General features: G+C 38.4%; 1 long non-coding RNA gene across 1 annotated transcript in view; it reads right to left on the bottom strand.

Moving 5' to 3' along the window:
• The window catches only part of LOC134756713 (uncharacterized), a 204,651-nt gene that overhangs the window by 152,993 nt on the left and 34,611 nt on the right, over positions 1-17,047 (bottom strand). The window contains exon 3 of the long non-coding RNA XR_010129805.1: positions 14,536-14,597. This is a non-coding gene — a long non-coding RNA (uncharacterized lncRNA). The remainder of the gene's footprint in view (positions 1-14,535; positions 14,598-17,047) is intronic.

Raw genomic sequence — 17,047 nt, 5'->3', positions numbered from 1 at the left:
TGATTCTAACATGGTGGGAAGGCTGTTGTCACTATGTTGGAGAATAACCAGTGAGTGGAAGGATTCCAAAGGACGAAGGACTTCTCTAAAAGACACTGAGCCATATACACAGTAACTGATTAAACCAGCCTAGTAGGGATATGGACCTAAAACTGACAATAAATGTAATAGAAAAAAAATGGTCGGTGGATGTGGATATGGCTTGGATGTGGATGTGAGTGTTAGTGTGGCTGTGAATGCAGGTGTGGATGTAGCTATGGATGTGGATGTGGGTGTGACTGTGAATGTGAATGAGCATGTGGCTGTGGCTGTGGCTGTAGCTGTGGACAAGGATGAGGATGTTGATGTGACTGCAAATGTGGATGAAAATGTTGGACGTGGATGAGGACTTGGATGTGGATGTGGCTATGGATGTGGATGAGGATGTGGCTGTGGATGTGAATGTGGCTGTGGCTGTGGATGTAGCTGCAGATGTGGATGTGGATGGGGATGTTGATGTGGCTGTGGATGTGAATGTTGCTGTCGATGTGAAAGAGGATATGGATGTGGATGTGGAGACTGTGGATGTGAACGAAGATGTGGCTGTGGCTGTGGATATTGCTGAGGATGTAGATGTAGACAAGGATATGAATGTGACTGTGTTTGTGGATGTAGCTGTGAATGTGGATGTGGCTGTGGATGTGGATGAGGATGTGTATGTGACTGTGGATATGAGTGTATATGTGGAAGAGGGGGTGGATGTCACTATGAATGTGGATGTGACTCTGTATGTGGATGTAGCTATGCATGTAGATGAGGATGTGGACGTGATTGTGAGTGTGGATGTTGCTGGAGATGTGGATGTGGGTACAGACAATGACAGAGTGAGAGAAAGTCAGTGGGTCTTGAAGAATGGTCCTATGACTATGTAATGCCTGGCTGCACCAAACAATTGAAGTTCTATTTTGACAAGTTATATTCCCATCCTGACTATTCCCATCACTTTATAAAGAAATTTGACTGTGAAGTACTTGGGGCACAAGAGAAAATAAAAATAATAAAATGAGAATTTCTTAGAAACAACAAAACAACAGCAGCAGCAAGAATGGGTAGATCTGTGTACATCTACCCATGTGTACCCTGTGTACATCTGCGTATGTACTTTTTCCGATCCTCCCTGGTTGTACATTCAACCATTAGCTGAATCTTTGTGAATCCAATGGGAGAAGGTATTTGGAGGCTCCCTAAAGTTTTTTGTTTGTTTATTATTCTTTGCAGGCTTAAGGGGACATATTGTGAAAACAGGCAGAGTAGGGAAACACTGACAGCGCGCAGCATGAAATATGCAGCACGCTGCCTACGCTGCCTAACCTTGCTCCTCTGACCTTAAGACCACACTGTGTGGCACCTAGTGGTGGCTCTGTGTAGGCATGTGTACAATACATATGTGTGAGAGTGGGGTCAAATCCTCTTATCAAGTTATTCTAAAAATACACCCAATATTAAAGTAAATAACTTAACTATCATATATGCAATGCAGATACAACTTTAAGAAAGGTCCCATAGGCTCCTCTTCCAACCATGTTGCCGTAATGAGACCCTACCACACATCTACCATGAAGATGGGTAGATCAAGCAAGGAGAAGAAATAGATGAATTGAAGGTAGAATGCAAAGAAAGCAAACAATATTGCAGAAGGAAGCAGGAGGAAAAATACAGAAAAGAAAGTGGGTAACAGTCTAAGTAAGAAACCACTCTTCTTGCTTTGGGAGGAGATTCTGATCAGAACTGGAAGTCTGCCCTCTCTCCTTGCTAAGAAACCAGAGTTAGAAACACAAGTGTCTTCTCCCTTATTAGCAAGTGCCAGGGGAATTAACAGTCCATTCCACATGTTCTGGTCTTTGAAACTCTCACCAGAAGCACTGATATTGGAGAAACACTAAGTAAGGTCCAGTGGGGGAATGCTCCCTTAAGGGCAAATAGGAGGCTGAATCTGGGCCGCAGTTGTCGAAGAAGAAAGAAATCTAATCACTTCTTAATCTCTGATTTTGGCAGCCAGTACTTTTTCTCCCAATAGATTCTACTACATGTCTCACAACTATAAACCTTAAATTGCTAACAATAGTCTTTCCTCTATAGTCCATCTTTCAGCCACAAGGTCCTGTGAGATTTGCATAATTAACAGTTCTAATTTATTTTTTTCTTCAAAATTCAGAGTTGTGATAAAAATATAGAAATATAATAGTCTTGTCCTTCAAACAGTTTTCATTCCGGTTTGCAATTGGTTTTAGGTACTAGAAAAGTGTAATAATTAGGATCTATTATCAAGATGACTGGAGCACTGAATCAGTATAATGGCCTCTGTCCATATAAATCATGGTGGCATGATCATATAAATGATAGTTTTATAGCCATTTCTGGAATCTACACTCAGTGAAACAAAATAATATTATCTTTCTGAGACAGCTTCCACCTCCAAGAATATTAAGTGGAAGTATCTTTTCTAAAGAGAAAGTTACACATATTTTCCTTCAGAATAGCAAGTGGAGGGTGACGACACTCAAACAGGGTCAGCAGATGTCAGGGCCCATTCCTGCCAGATGCTCCAATACCCCAGGCACCTATCAAGAAAGGAGAGAGGGAGCTTTGTACATGGTGTACCAAATTCTCTACTAAATTACCAACTTCTTGAAAACCACAGCTCATTCTCTCTCTCTAGGGAGCAAGCAATAAAAGAAATCTATGGAAGAAATGATTTTCCTTCATTCTCCTTTGAGCCTCTGTGCACAGCGAAATGAGGGTTTCTACATAAATATTTTTTTCTGACTTAATGTACTGCCCTGGTTACTTATTTCAACACTTTCACTACATGTCTTCCTTTATAATCCATATAGAGATGACTTCTTCGGGGATATTACAGAAAGATAAGGGATAAAGGGTAGAGGAGTGGCTGGAACTGACTACCAGAGGATCCCACATTACTGCCATTGCTCTCTACCAAATAACAGCCTAGAACTCACAGACTCAGCAGCTTTCCATGCAATATTAACGCAAGCAAGACAAAGGCTTCTGCTCTGGAATGCACCCCCCAACAGGCAGACCTCATTTTCAGAAAGACCATACATACTGGTTTGCCTGAGACTATTTGGTTTTTGCAAATTGCCCTGCCATATGTATTAATTGCACCACTTTTCCAAGCAGGGTCACTTTTACAGAAAGTGACCCTGCTTGGAAAAAAAAAAGTAAATAATCACCCTACTTTATAGTTTTCCTTTATAACACTATCCCTTACCACTACCTACACCACTACCATAAAAATCTGACATGAAATACCAGATTTTACTACCATATTGGAAAAACTTTCAAAGAGCAAAGTATAAATTAAAGAATTTAAAAAGAAACACTACATATGACCTTCCTTATAGTCCAGAAGAAAGGACTGAATAATTTCTTTTAGAGATGCACCCAAGGTCCTAACCTTGCTCCTCTGACCTTAAGACCACACTATGTGGCACCCAGTGGTGGCTCTGTGTGGGCATGTGTACAACACATATGTGTGAGAGTGGGGTCAGTCTCCAACAACTCCTCTTATCAAGTTATTCGAAATATACACCCAATATTAATGTAAATAGCTTAACTATCATATATGCAATGCAGATACAACTTTAAGAAAGGTCTCATAGGCTCCTCTTCCAACCATGTTGCCATAATGAGACCCTACCACACATAAATTCTGGACTTTCCACTTTCTACACCCACCCTGAGAGCACCTTGAACTCTCTATAGTGCCAGATTCCACACATCTACTCACAGGAGTTAGACTGTCTCCAGGGTCCATCTCTCATCTCCCATAAGCACTCAATAAACAGAGTAGCCATTTGTGCAATTTCCCAAATCTGACTTATTTAATATAGTACAAAATTCTCACTTGAGGATAGAGCAGAGAGGAAGTGCTTCGGAGGCACCATCTGAATAGTGCAGCATAAATTTAGGTGTGCTAAACCCAGCCCCTTTGAGGACTTCTTATCAATATGAATTTATTTTTTCTCTAAGCACCTAGTAAGTAATTGTTGGAACACATTTCTGATGCATGAACACATGTATACCAAACCACCCCAGACAATCATCAGTTCTCAGAAATAGCACAGTCTAAATTCAAAAGGAGAGAGAAAAATGTGTTTCTAACTGCCCTGTAACTGGCAATGTCCCTGATGCCCACAGCGTAGGCAGCATGCTGCATATTTCATGCTGTGCGCTGTCAGTGTTTCCCTACCCTGCCTGTTTTCACAATATGTCCCCTTAAGGCTGCAAAGAATAATAAACAAACAAAAAACTTTAGGGATCCTCCAAATACCTTCTCCCATTGGATTCACAAAGATTCAGCTAATGGTTGAAAGTACAACCAGAGAGGACTGGAAAAAGTACATACACAGAGTGTCCTCTTACCCTCCAGCCTCTGCATGAGGAACGGATTATTTCATTTGTATTGCTATAATTTTGAAGATAAAAATGTGAGAAAAGCTTACATTGATTTCTCTCTCCATTTTCTGTTTAATTTTTTCACTTTCTCCTCCTTTAAACGATTCCTACCTTCTGCACATTTATATTATATCAAATGCTATGTGTAGTCAGCAGGCAATGCCATGAAAAATAAGAAAAAAGACCTGCAGTTACTTAATGCTTTTTGTACAGAAAACACAATAATATAAAATACCTGTCTTATCAGATAAGTCAGCCAATATATTAACACAGAAACTGTTCATTTCCACCAAAAGCTGAGTCAGTACAGCAGAATGAATAAGATACAATGAAATCAGGGAGATACAGTTTAAAATCTTGAGTCTGCCACTAACTCCCACTGTAACATTGGGCAAGTTACTTAAATTTCTCTGAATCTCAATTATCTTAATTGAAAATTGATTTAACTTTATCTTGTAAAGTTGTGAGAAGAGTTAAATGAAAAATCAAATAAAAAACATCAAAAACGATATGTGGTAACTTCTTTAACTGCCAAATAAGTCACTGCCCAGTGCTCTCACCTGAATGCATAACCACATCTTCAAACTCAACGTCGCCAACCCAATTCTTGAGAAAAATACCTCATGACCAACATTGGGAATCACCAGTAGTTCATCATTCTCTGCTATCTTATGTCATCCGATCAGTCATTGAATCTTCTGGGAGTCCACTTCAGAACAAGCTTCATCTTTTTCTCTCCCCATTTATTTCCATGGGCAATGCCTTAATATAGGTTTCCATAGCCTCCCTTCTATACTGGCTTAATATAGGTCTTATAATTCTTCTGGATTATTACAGTCTTTACTGGTCTTCCTGCCTCCAATCTCTACCCTTCTAAATCTACTCTCCCAATTATCCCAAGGTAATGTTTTTGAACTATAAATATGCTCACATACTTGCTATCCTTGAAATAATGTAATGACTCTCCTTTGCCTATTAGAATGATTTTCAGCTCCTTAGCATGGTATATACTAAATCTTTTTTTTTTTTTGAGATGGGGTCTTGCTCTGCTGCCCAGGCTACAGTGCAGTGGCTGATCTCGGCTCACTGCAACCTCTGCCTCCCAGGTTCAAGTGATTTCTGGCTAATTTTTTTTATTTTTAGTAGAGACAGGGTTTCACCATGCTGGGCAGACTGATCTCAAATTCCTGACCTCAAGTGATCCGCCTGCCTCAGCCTCCCAAAGCCTGCCTCGGCCTTCCAAAGTGCTAGGATTACAGGAGTGAGCCACGGCGCCCAGCCGATACTAAATCTTCATTGGCTATATTAAAACCCTCATTTTTCTGCCACTACTAAGCAGGTAATCTTCAGGCAGTCCCCTAGTTATTCTTTCCTTAAGAATAACTTAATAAATATTCTTAAGCAAATCTGATTTGCTTAAGCCTCTGGGCCTTTCTACATGGTATCTCCTTTAAAATGTTTTTTTTTTCTTTTTGTTATTAATTATTGAACCTAAATTGCTCTTTGAATTCAACTGAGCAAAGGCTCCACCAGGGCTATTTGTTCAGTCCTTTAAAATCATAAGCTACTTTTTAAAAGATTATTATAGCAGTATATAATGATCTATTTAAATGTCTACTGCCTAACTAAATAAAGAGCATGAGTTTTTTGTCTTTGACTCTTCAGTATCTAGCACAATATCTGGCACCTGGGCAGCCTCACTGCCTGTGCTGAATGGACACATGGGTGAATGGGCAACTGGAAATGGAAATATTCATTTATTTGAACTGACATATGTCACAGGCATTATTGCAAAAGAAGGACTGGTTTTTGTAAAGTGAAAATGCTGTGGACACTTAAACCTAAAGAATGGAAAGAATGATAACTACCATACCAGAAAAGAAGTGTCAAAATGAGTTTGCAGGGTTTGTTTTAAATGTGCCCAGCCTGTTTTTATTCTAGGAGATTTTGCTACTGTGTCTATCAAAATGCATATGTCTAACAAAGAATACATGGGACTGCCATCATTTACCCTGAGGTGACCTAGAAAGCAACTTGTTAGTGTGGAGAAACACACAAATGACCCAAAGGCTAGGGTGATCGTCATTCATTTATTCAACAAATATTTACTGAGAACTTAATATATACCAGTCACTGATTATCTATAAAAATGTTGTTTTTAATTGGACTAATGAGAGTTGATGATGTCATTGCAAAAGAAAAAAAAACCCCAAAAGTAATGTGTTTGGAGAGTATTAAAGTGTTTACTTCCAGTATAAATTGATTTTCCCACTTCCTTGACCATAAGTTACCTTCCTAGGGAAGATTATACTGTGAAAATACCTTACTCTAATATAGCCTCATACATAAAGGAAACATGGCATATCAAAGTGGGACAGTATGTTGAGGGTTCACGAGACCATCCCGTTCATTGGTGCATTGGTAAATTCTGCCCTCCTTTTAGAAGTTACTATATTTAGTACAAAAGGTCCCTTATATGACTAACTGGCACCTAGACAACAGATACTACTTGAGTTCTCATAAGATAAAACATTTGTAACAACTACAGCAGGTGAAAGCAAACTACATCTTGAAGGCAAAATCTACCCAAAGTTTGTTTCTGTACATAAAGTTTTATTGCAACATGGTGCATATCCATTCATTTACATATTGTTTACAGCTGCTTTCTTCCCTAATGGCAGAGTTGAGTAGTTGTGACAGAGACTATATGGCTTGCAGCTCCTGAAACATTTACTATTCGTCCCTTTACAAAAATTTGCCAAGTTTTCTACTACAGGTACCGGATTGTATTGAGAAAACCATTTCAGAATATAAATGTATTAAAGTAGACAAGATTAGTCAGCTAAAAGGAAGTTTAAATCCCACTGACCAACCTCTCTGTATCTTCCCTTCCCATTCACACACCCTTCCCAGGCTTTGATATCTACCATTCTGTTCTCTACCTCCATAAGATCAGATTTTTAGCACCCACATATGAATGAGAACATGTGGCATCTGTCTTTCTGTGACTGGCTCATTTCACTTAACGTTATGACCTCAAGTTCTTTCCACATTGCTGCAAATCACAGGATGTCATTCTTTTTTACGACTGAAGAGTATTTTATTGTGTGTGTGTGTACATATATATACACACACATACAAGTTTACATACTATATACGTATACACACACACACACACACAATTTTCTTTATCCATTCATCATCTGTTGATGGACACTTAGGCTGATTCTATACCTTTGCTATTGTGAATAAGTGCTATGATAAACATATAAATGCAGGTATCCCTTTGATACATAGATTTATTTTCCTTTACATAAATACCCAACTCAAGATTGCTATGACTATTCAGCTTATTTTTGGTTCCATGAGAATTTTAGAATTGTTTTTTCTATTTCTGTGAAAAATGGCATTGGTATTTTCACAGAGATTCCATTAAATCTGTAGATTCCTTTGCTCAGCATGGTCATCTTATTGATATTAATTGTTTTGATCCCTGAGCATGGGATGTCTTCCATTTGTTTGTTTCCTCTTCAATTTCTTTCACCAGTGTTTTGTAGCTTTCTTTGCAGAGATCTTTCAGCTCCTTTGTTAAAATTAATTCCAAGGCATTTATTTATTTTTTGTGGGTATTTTAAATGGGATTACCATATTGATTTATTTCTAAACTGGCTTATTATTGGTATATAAAAATGCTATTGATTTATGGATGTTGATTTTGTATTCTGCAACTTTAGTGAATTTATCAAATCTAGGAATTTATTGGTAGAGTATTTAGGGTTTTCTAAATGTAAGATTATAACATCAGCAAAGAGGGACAATGTGACTTTTTCTTTTCTAGCTTGGTTGCCTTTTCTTTCTTTCTCTTGCTCCAACTAGGACTTCCAGTACTATATTGAACAGGCATGGTGAAAGCAGGCATCCTTGTTTTGCTCCAGATCTTACATGAAAGGCTTTCAGTTTTACCCGAGTCAGTGTGATGTTAGCTGTGGGTTTGTCACACATGGCTTTCATTATTTTGAGGTAAGTTTTCTCTATGCCTGTTCATTGAGAACATTTATCCTGAAGAGATGCTGAATTTCATCAAATGCTTTTCCTGTGTCTTTTGAGATAATTATATGGTTTCTGTCTTCCATTCTGTTTATGTGATATTTCATATTTATTGATCTGCATATGTTAATTATTCTTGCATCCCTGAGATAAATTCCACTTGGTCATGTTATATGACCATTTTGATATGCTGCTGGATTCAGATGGTTATGTTTTGTTGAGGATTTTTGTGTCTATGTTCATCAGAGATATCGGCTTATAGTTTAGTTTTCTGTTGTGTCCTTGTCTGGCTTTTGTATCAGGGTAATGCTGGCCTCATAGAATGAGTTAGTGAGGGTTCCCTCTTCATCAATTTTTTAGAATAGTTTGAGGAGGATTGGTACTAGTTCTTTTATGTTTGGTAGAATTTGGCTTTGAATCCATCCTATACTAGGCTTTTCTGTATTAGAGAACTTTTTATTACTGATTTAATCTTGCTACTTGTTACTGTTTTTTGCAGACTTTCTATTTATTTCTAATTTAATCTTGGTAGGTACTATGCTTTAAGGAATTTCTCCATTTCTTCTAGGTTTTCCAGTTTGTTAGTACATAGCTATTTATAATATTCTCTGATGATCTTTTATACATCTGTTGTACCAGTTGTAATGTCTCCTTCTTAAATTTTGATTGTATTTGAGTCTTCTTATCTCTTTTGTACTTGGTTAGTCTAGGTAGCAGGTTACCAATTTTGTTTATCTTTTTTTAAGTACCAACTTTTTAATTGATCCTATGGTTATTTGTTTGAAATCTTACTGCTATGTAAGATTACATAACAGTAAGATTTTTTCTTACGTCTTACTGCTTTTCTTGATGTAGTCATTTATTGCTATAAACTTTCCTCTCAGTACTGCTTTTGCAGTATTTCACAAATTTTAGTATGTTGTATTTCTGTTTTCATTTAAGAAAATTTTGATTGCCATCTTAATTTCTTTATGGACCCAAGGGTTGTTAAGGAGCATGATTTTTAATTTTCACGTATTTCTGTAGCTTCCAGTTTCTCTTGGGGTTGATATCTAGTTTTATTCCATTGTCATCTGAGAAGATACTTGAAATGATTTCAATTTTCAAAAATTTGTTGAGGCTTGTTTTGGGGCCTGACGTATAGTCTATACAGGAGAGTATTTCATGTATTGATGGGAAAAATGTATATTCTGCAGTTATTGGATAAAATGTTCCTTAAAATCCGTAAGGTCCATTTGATCTAGAGTTCAGTGTAAATCCAATACACCTTTGTTAGCTTTCTATCTAGTTGATCTGTCCAATGCTAAAAATGAGTGTTGAAGTCACCAACTATTACTATATTGAAGTCTATCACTTTAGATGTAATAATATTTAATCAATTTACATTCAAGATTATTATTGATATGTGAGTTTTTGTTGCTGTCATATTGTTAATTGTTTTTTGGTTGTTTTGCATGTTTCTTCTTCCATTCATTTTCTCTTATTGTTTGTCTTTGTGGTTTGATGTTATACTCTAGTGACACCATTTGTGTCCTTCCTCTTCCCCATTTGTGTGTTTGGTTTACCAGTGAGTTTTGTACTTTCATGTATTTTTATGATGGTAGTTGTCATCCTTTCACTTCCAAGTTTAAGACTCCCTTGAGCATTTCCTGTAGGACCAGAATAGGAGTGATCAATTCCCTTAAATTTTTGGTTGTCTGGGAAAGCCTTTATTTTCATTCATGAAGAATAACTCTGCTGAACGTAGTATCCTTGGTTGAGGTTTTGTTGTTGTTGTTGTTGTTGTTGTTGTTGTTTTAGCACTCTGAATACATTCTCACATTCTCTGCTGGCCTGTAAAGTTGCTGCTGAGAAATCTACTGTTAGTCTTTTGGGGTTCCTTTATAGGTGACTAGACACTTTTCTTTTCTTGCTTTTGGTATCCTTTCTTTTGCTTTAACTTTAGACAATTTGACTATAATGTGTCATCAAGAAGACCTTTTAGCATTATATCTCTTTGGAGATCTTTGGGCATTCTGTATCCGGAATCCTAGGTCTCTAGCTAGACTTGGGAAGTTGTCATCTAATATTTCATTCAATACGTTTTCTAACCTTTATGTTCTTTCTTCACCCTTGGAAATACCAATATTTAGTCATTTTATATTGTTGCAAATGTCATGAAGACTTTTCTCATCCTGAAAATACTTCTTCTGCTTGATCTAGTCTATTAAACCTTTCCATTGTATTTTATATTTGATTTAACTTTACATTGTTCCAAATGTCACAAAGACTTTTCTCATTCTGAAATTATTTTTTCTGCTAGATCTAGTCTAGCAGTCTAGAATTTAACAAATTCTTCAGTTTTAGAATTTCTGTTTGGTTCTTTGTTATATCTGCCTTTTTGGTAAATTTCTCATTCGTATCCTGAATTATATATATTTTACCTGTATTGTTTTTCAGAATTCTCTTGCATCTTTAAAATCAGTATTTTGAATTCTTTATCTGAGATTTTAACAATTTATTTTTGATTGGTATCTTTTGCTGGAGAATTATGAGTTCCTTTCGGGTGTCAAGTTGCCTTGCTTTTTATGTTTCCTCTGTCATTACACTGATACCTGTGCATCTGGTGTAACAATCACTTCTTCCAATTTATAAGATTGTTTTCATAGGGGAGGACTTTTTTCCTTAAGGTGTATTTATGTTATTGGTTGGATATGATGCTTTGGCTTTGATTTTGGGTGCATGTATTTGTGTGTTTTCTGTATGATTTTTTCCACTGTAAACTGCATCAGTGGTATCTGTGATTCCTTCAGTGGCTCAGGGTTTGGTTATTAGTGGAGGCTGTGGTGCAGTTTTGCTGGGGACTAGGGTGCCAGATGGGCCAGTCTTCAGGCCCCAGTGGTGGGAATGGTGACTTAAGCATGCCTCTCTTTGGGCCCCTGGATGGCTTATGCTGGCACCAGTGTTGGTGGACCCAGGAGGTCTGGTTTTTGAGCTTCCACATAAGCAAGAGTGGGCTGAATATGTGGGCAGTTTCTTGGGCCTCTGGCCAGCTGACGTGATGTGGGTGATGGCAGTGGCAATGGTGGAATTCCCAACCCACTGAAATCCAAGTGATCTATTTTGGTGTTGGCAGTGGCTACAACAGGTTGGGAAGCCCAGGACCCTGTCCTGCTGGTGGCATGTGCAAGTAGGTGTCAGCTATGGTGATATCAGCCCACCCTCAAACCTCAGAAGCAATTTTCTGGTGCTAATGGTAATGAATTAGGTTGGGCAATTTTCAGACCCGTTGACAGCATGTTCAATTACTGAAAGGATAAGACCAGGCCAGCATGCTAGTTCTCAGGCCACCAGCATTGTGTTTAGGTGCTGGTTTTTATAGGCAGAATTGGAGTGCTCCCCAGTTCACTGGCAGAATGCTCAGGTATGGGCAGTGGCAGCTGAACTGTGGGCCTGCCATCAGGGAGGGTAAGGCCACTCTCAGTGAAAGCAGCATAGGAAGGATATGCAGATTCCTTGCACCTCAGCCCCAAAGCTGCCTGCAGCAGTGGCAGTGGGATTTGTCCTCAGAGCATGGGAAGGTGCTTAGCCTTCCCTCTCTCTTCTAGGCTCAGTGGTGGCAGCGGCAGTAGCGGTGGCCTCAGGGAAGGACACAGTCCTTTGTCCAAAGGCTTGGTCCCTTGTGGGTTTGGCTATCAGAATGGTACCAATAGCAGCTGCTCAATACTCAGAAGCTTATGGGATTCCACATGTGTTCCCTCTCTGGAGCAATGCCTCTGTGCAATCTCTAGGTAGCTCCCTATGTTAGTCTTAAGGCCAACCTGGGTAGAGGAGTTCTCCCATAGCTAGGATTGTGAAATACTGTGGGAGGAGTGTGAGCCCGGGGGTCTTTCTCATACCTTTTCCCTGAGTCTGGGAGCTTCTCCCACTTTCCAGCTGATCTTGGACAAGCAGGCTGCCTCAATTCCTTTTTCTCATTTTGATTGCTTCCCAGCACTTTTTTCCTGAATCCCAGTATTCTCTCTGAGATGATCTATTTAAAATTTGAGTATCTACTTGCTATTTTGGTTCCTCCCTGTGGATAAGGCACATACTAGCTGCATCTACTCAGCCATCTTGAACCCCTCTCCAGTATATTTCTTAATGAGCAGAAAGAGCCTAAGCTTTATAAAAGACCCATTAAATATGAACAACATATTCTTCTCCGGCACTGTGTAGGAAGCAGAGCCTTTCCTCACTGCTCCAAGAAGTTTTGACTTGCATTAAAAATTAATGTTTTATTCTCAAAACAATTTTATTTTATGACTCTATGCCCATTAATTACCTCACAGTTTTGAAGTGCTGAATTTCAGATGGAGATTGTTTCCTCATTGCCCTCTTTAAAGTCCCTTTGTTGGAGCATGGCAGCTGACTGTCACAGACTGACTCAATGCTGATGTTAATATTGTAATTATTTTGTGGACATTATTATGGATGTTGCTATATTTTTAGAGCTTTATCAGTAATTTTAATCGTTGTAAGAACTCAGAGGAGCAAGTCAAACCATGGAACCCAAAAGGGGTCATTCATTCCAGATCCCCCACCAAGAATGGCTTTACTGCTTGCTGTGATTTTTACTTTTCTAGGATCACCATGTATGACCTAGATTCTCTTGCTAGCGCCAGACTTTCATCTCTTCTTTATATATCCTATTAATGTTTTATTGTAATAGTTGTACATCAGAAATGCTGTGTCATGAAATAGACGCTGTAGAAAATTTTATTTGTCCTACAGGATAATTCAGACATTGCTCTAACACATTTTGCCATCACCCACACTTTTTTAGTCTGCCCTATATTTCAGTCTCAGGAGAGTAAAATCTCTACTTTAATTCTGCCCACACACTTCTACACTGCTTTTCTGTCTCCTCACTGACAGATCTGGGTTGGCAATGCTCTGTACTGGCTGCACAACCTTATGGTATTGCTTGCATGAGGGAAGCAAACAACAGTTTCATTTTACACATTCAGCACCTCTGATCTTCAGCAGGAGCTGAAGTGTTAAACTCTTTATTAGGGATTCAAGGAGACTCCAGATCTTTCTTAGGGCATTTCATCCTCAGAAGGAGACCATCTGCCTTCCCCAGAATGCCTCACGGTGCCCAAGAGAGGAACAGCCAGGACATGAGGAAGTTCTCTTGTAAGTGGTGGTAAACAAATCTCAGGAGATAACCCCAGGGATATCAACAAAAGTATAATTTTTAAAAAACTAAACATAGAAATGATTTTCTCCATTCATTGACTAAATATGATAATAGAAATGATGATAACAATGAGAATAATGTCTGATAAAATTTATGAAATCATTGCTCTCGGTCATACGTTATGTCTAATGATATTGATCAGGGGAAGAAAACTATGGCCCACAGGCTGTCCGCTTCTTCTTGTAAATAAAGTTTTAGTGGAACACAGGCACAGCCATTTGTTTATGTATTATCTATGGTTGTCTTCCTCTACAATGGCACAGATGCAGTAGTTCTAACAGAGACTACATGACCAACAAAGCCTAAATACTTACTTATCTGGCCCTTTGCAGAAAACAAATCACTGATCCTTGATATACATTATCTCAATTAGTTCTTTTGAGAACTCTGTGATATAGGTCCCATTACTATTCTCATATAAATGAAGAAATTGAAACTCAAATGATTAGAGAGTTTTCCCATGCTTACAAAGTAGGGGACAGAGCCTAGGATTTGGAATGTGTTTACTTCACAATCCTATATAGGTTCTCAAGGCTTTATGGTAACCTTAGGGAAACAATTTCACCTCCTTGATCCTCAGCTCCCTCATGCACAAAGGAAGGGTTCACATTGAGCAGCATCCATGATATTTCCCATTTACAACTTTGTGCATGTCCAGCATGATATTCATTTATTCCAAAAAGGATTTTCCAAATGCCACTCAGGAGAGGGATTTCACAGAAATAACTAGAGGAACTTTTGAAATCATCACAGGTTTACCAAGAAATTATGCCAGAGGACTATTCTCTATCATTAAATCACATAAATACCTTGTTCTCCAGAATACCATGAATCCAATTATCAGTTCTAGGAAAAGAGCTCCAATAAACACCTGTAAAATACAAAAACACAAAAATTAATGCTGGGTTTCATGACATGTGTTATTAGAGAATCTTCTGATGAGATCCTCAGCAGTCTGAATACCCCGTTGATCTGAGCAGGTTTTCTTTCCTAAGTACTCCCTTCATTTTGATTTGTAGGCATTCAGGTAGCACCACATGTACTTCTCTGTGGCCTGTTTGTTCTGAGATCTATTTCTTGCTCTCCTTCTCCTCTGTTCTATATCACAGTGGTGATGACCCCTGCAGGCTGCATTTTTTAGGCCTGGCATAATTACTGCTGGCTGAGTTTTAGGCCTCTGTGGGAAAATTAAGGAACATAAAACAGACATAATTTTGGGGGTGCTATTCACAAATTGACATCCACTCAGAGACTTCCAAGGAGAAATGTCCTTATATGGCATCTGTGGTGCTGAATGTTCTGTGGCCAAACCTCCTTCTCAGGGGACAAAGACAAGGGACAAAGAAATTAGTTGTGAATAGAATGTGTGAACAAGCCGTTAAAGAGGAAGGTCTACTACAATGTCTTTAAGGCTAAAACTTAGATGAAGATATAATGGCCATCTTTGTTGTGTTAACCGTCTCCCAGTGCCAAAGGTACTGCAGCTCCATTATTGTTAATCCTGCCAAGGGAGGAAATTACATCTTGACCCTTTGTCATTTAACGACACCTAAATGATCCTTGAAATTATAATTACTTTTATTTCTCTTATTAGGTCAATTACTGTGACTCCAGTGCTGCAGCTGAGAACAAGATGACATTATGTCACCAAAGATGTAAAATTTAGGGATTTAATAATAATTGAGCCAGTCCTATAAACAGAACTATTAGTACACAGAACAGCAAGATAAAAATGTTTTAGAATTCCATTCTGTGGAAACATTTATTCAGATCATGCGGTATAAGTGGATATAACTGCAGAAAGCCTATATGCAGGAATATGTTTTTTCCAGTTGTAGTCATTTTGTTTCATCATTTATAACTAAATCAAATTACAAGATTTTTTAGTGTTGTATAAAGAAGGAACACTTGTCAAGAAATCATGTAAAAAGACTGTGTGAATACAATACCTATACTGTGTAAAATACAAGAAGACTTGTCACTGGGCCTTTTTTTTTAAGTTTTCATCTTTAGAAAGATAGGATTTGAACGAATGATTGCTATCAGCTCTGATTCTAAGAATTCCCAGTGTTCTGATTCTAAGAATTTCCCCATTGGATAGATCATATCTCCATGTAATTCTACTACTGACATGTATTTCAAATGAAAATCTAAACATTTATAATTATTTTACTGTCCTATTCTATAACTGATAGTGGCAGGAGGCAAACAAATGTCTAGGCAGATAGGGGCAGGTCCCCAGCAAAATCCCACCTTCAAGCTGAAGATACTTTAAAGCCTAGATACAAGTCCCGGGTAAATCCACAAACCAGACTGAGAACTCTCTTCCCATTTGGCATTCTTTACTCTGACTGATCCCCATCCTTCGCCTATTTTACATCTATCTACTCTTTACTAACTGGTTTTCTACACTGTTGTTGCCTGCCTTTGAGTGGTGCCTTTGCTTTAGCCTTTCTTTGCATACTCACAAACCAATCAGCATGCACTCTCCAGTTCTGAGCCCATAGAAGTCCCAGACTCAGCCACAATGAGAGGAGAAACCACCCTAATGTGGAGCTGAAAGTCTGCCCCTAGGTCCCTTTTCTGCTGAGAGCTGTTCCATCACCCAATAAAGTTCTTATCTACCCTCCTCACTCTCCATTTTTCTGCACAGCCTCATTCTTCTTGGATGTGGGACAAGAGCTCAGGAACTGCCAAACACAGGTACTAACTATAACACAGGTGAGCTGGGGCACACCTGGCCCAAATGGAGGTTGGGCCAGTGCACAAGCCAGACTCAGCCTGGATGAACCAAGTGGGTGGGGCACCTCCTGCAGCAGGTAGCGTGCCCAAGCAAGACCCAGGCAGGGGCATTGCCAGCCAGAGGTCCCTGGCTGGCAAAATGACCAAGAAAAATCCTGTGTCATACTGACTTACCTATTAATTCATTTATTCACTCAACATATTTGTCTATTAAAAATGCTTTTTTAATGCTAATCATGTTGATTATATTGTGCTTACTGTTGTAAGACTGGAGTTTTATTAGGAAAAATAAAAGACTTGCATTATAGTCATAAATTGTCTTGTTGTCATAAAAAAAGATTTAAATGTGAACTATATCAACCATTTGTTAGAAATGGAAAAGTCACAAATGACAATGTTCCAGCAAATGCAGTGCCAAGAGATGAAAATCATAACCTTGGCTTTGCAGCTAAATATTAATTATTCTTTCCCCAGAAAATACTCCAATACATAGTTGTCTCCCCTATGAACTGCAAACTGCTTTAAGATTGATTTTTGTCTTTGAATATTCAATATACAAGAAGCTCATTAAAACTGAGT

Source organism: Gorilla gorilla, chromosome 12 (genome assembly GCF_029281585.2).
Source record: "Gorilla gorilla gorilla isolate KB3781 chromosome 12, NHGRI_mGorGor1-v2.1_pri, whole genome shotgun sequence".
NCBI lineage: Eukaryota > Metazoa > Chordata > Mammalia > Primates > Hominidae > Gorilla > Gorilla gorilla.
This window is presented reverse-complemented; position numbering and strand designations above follow the sequence as displayed.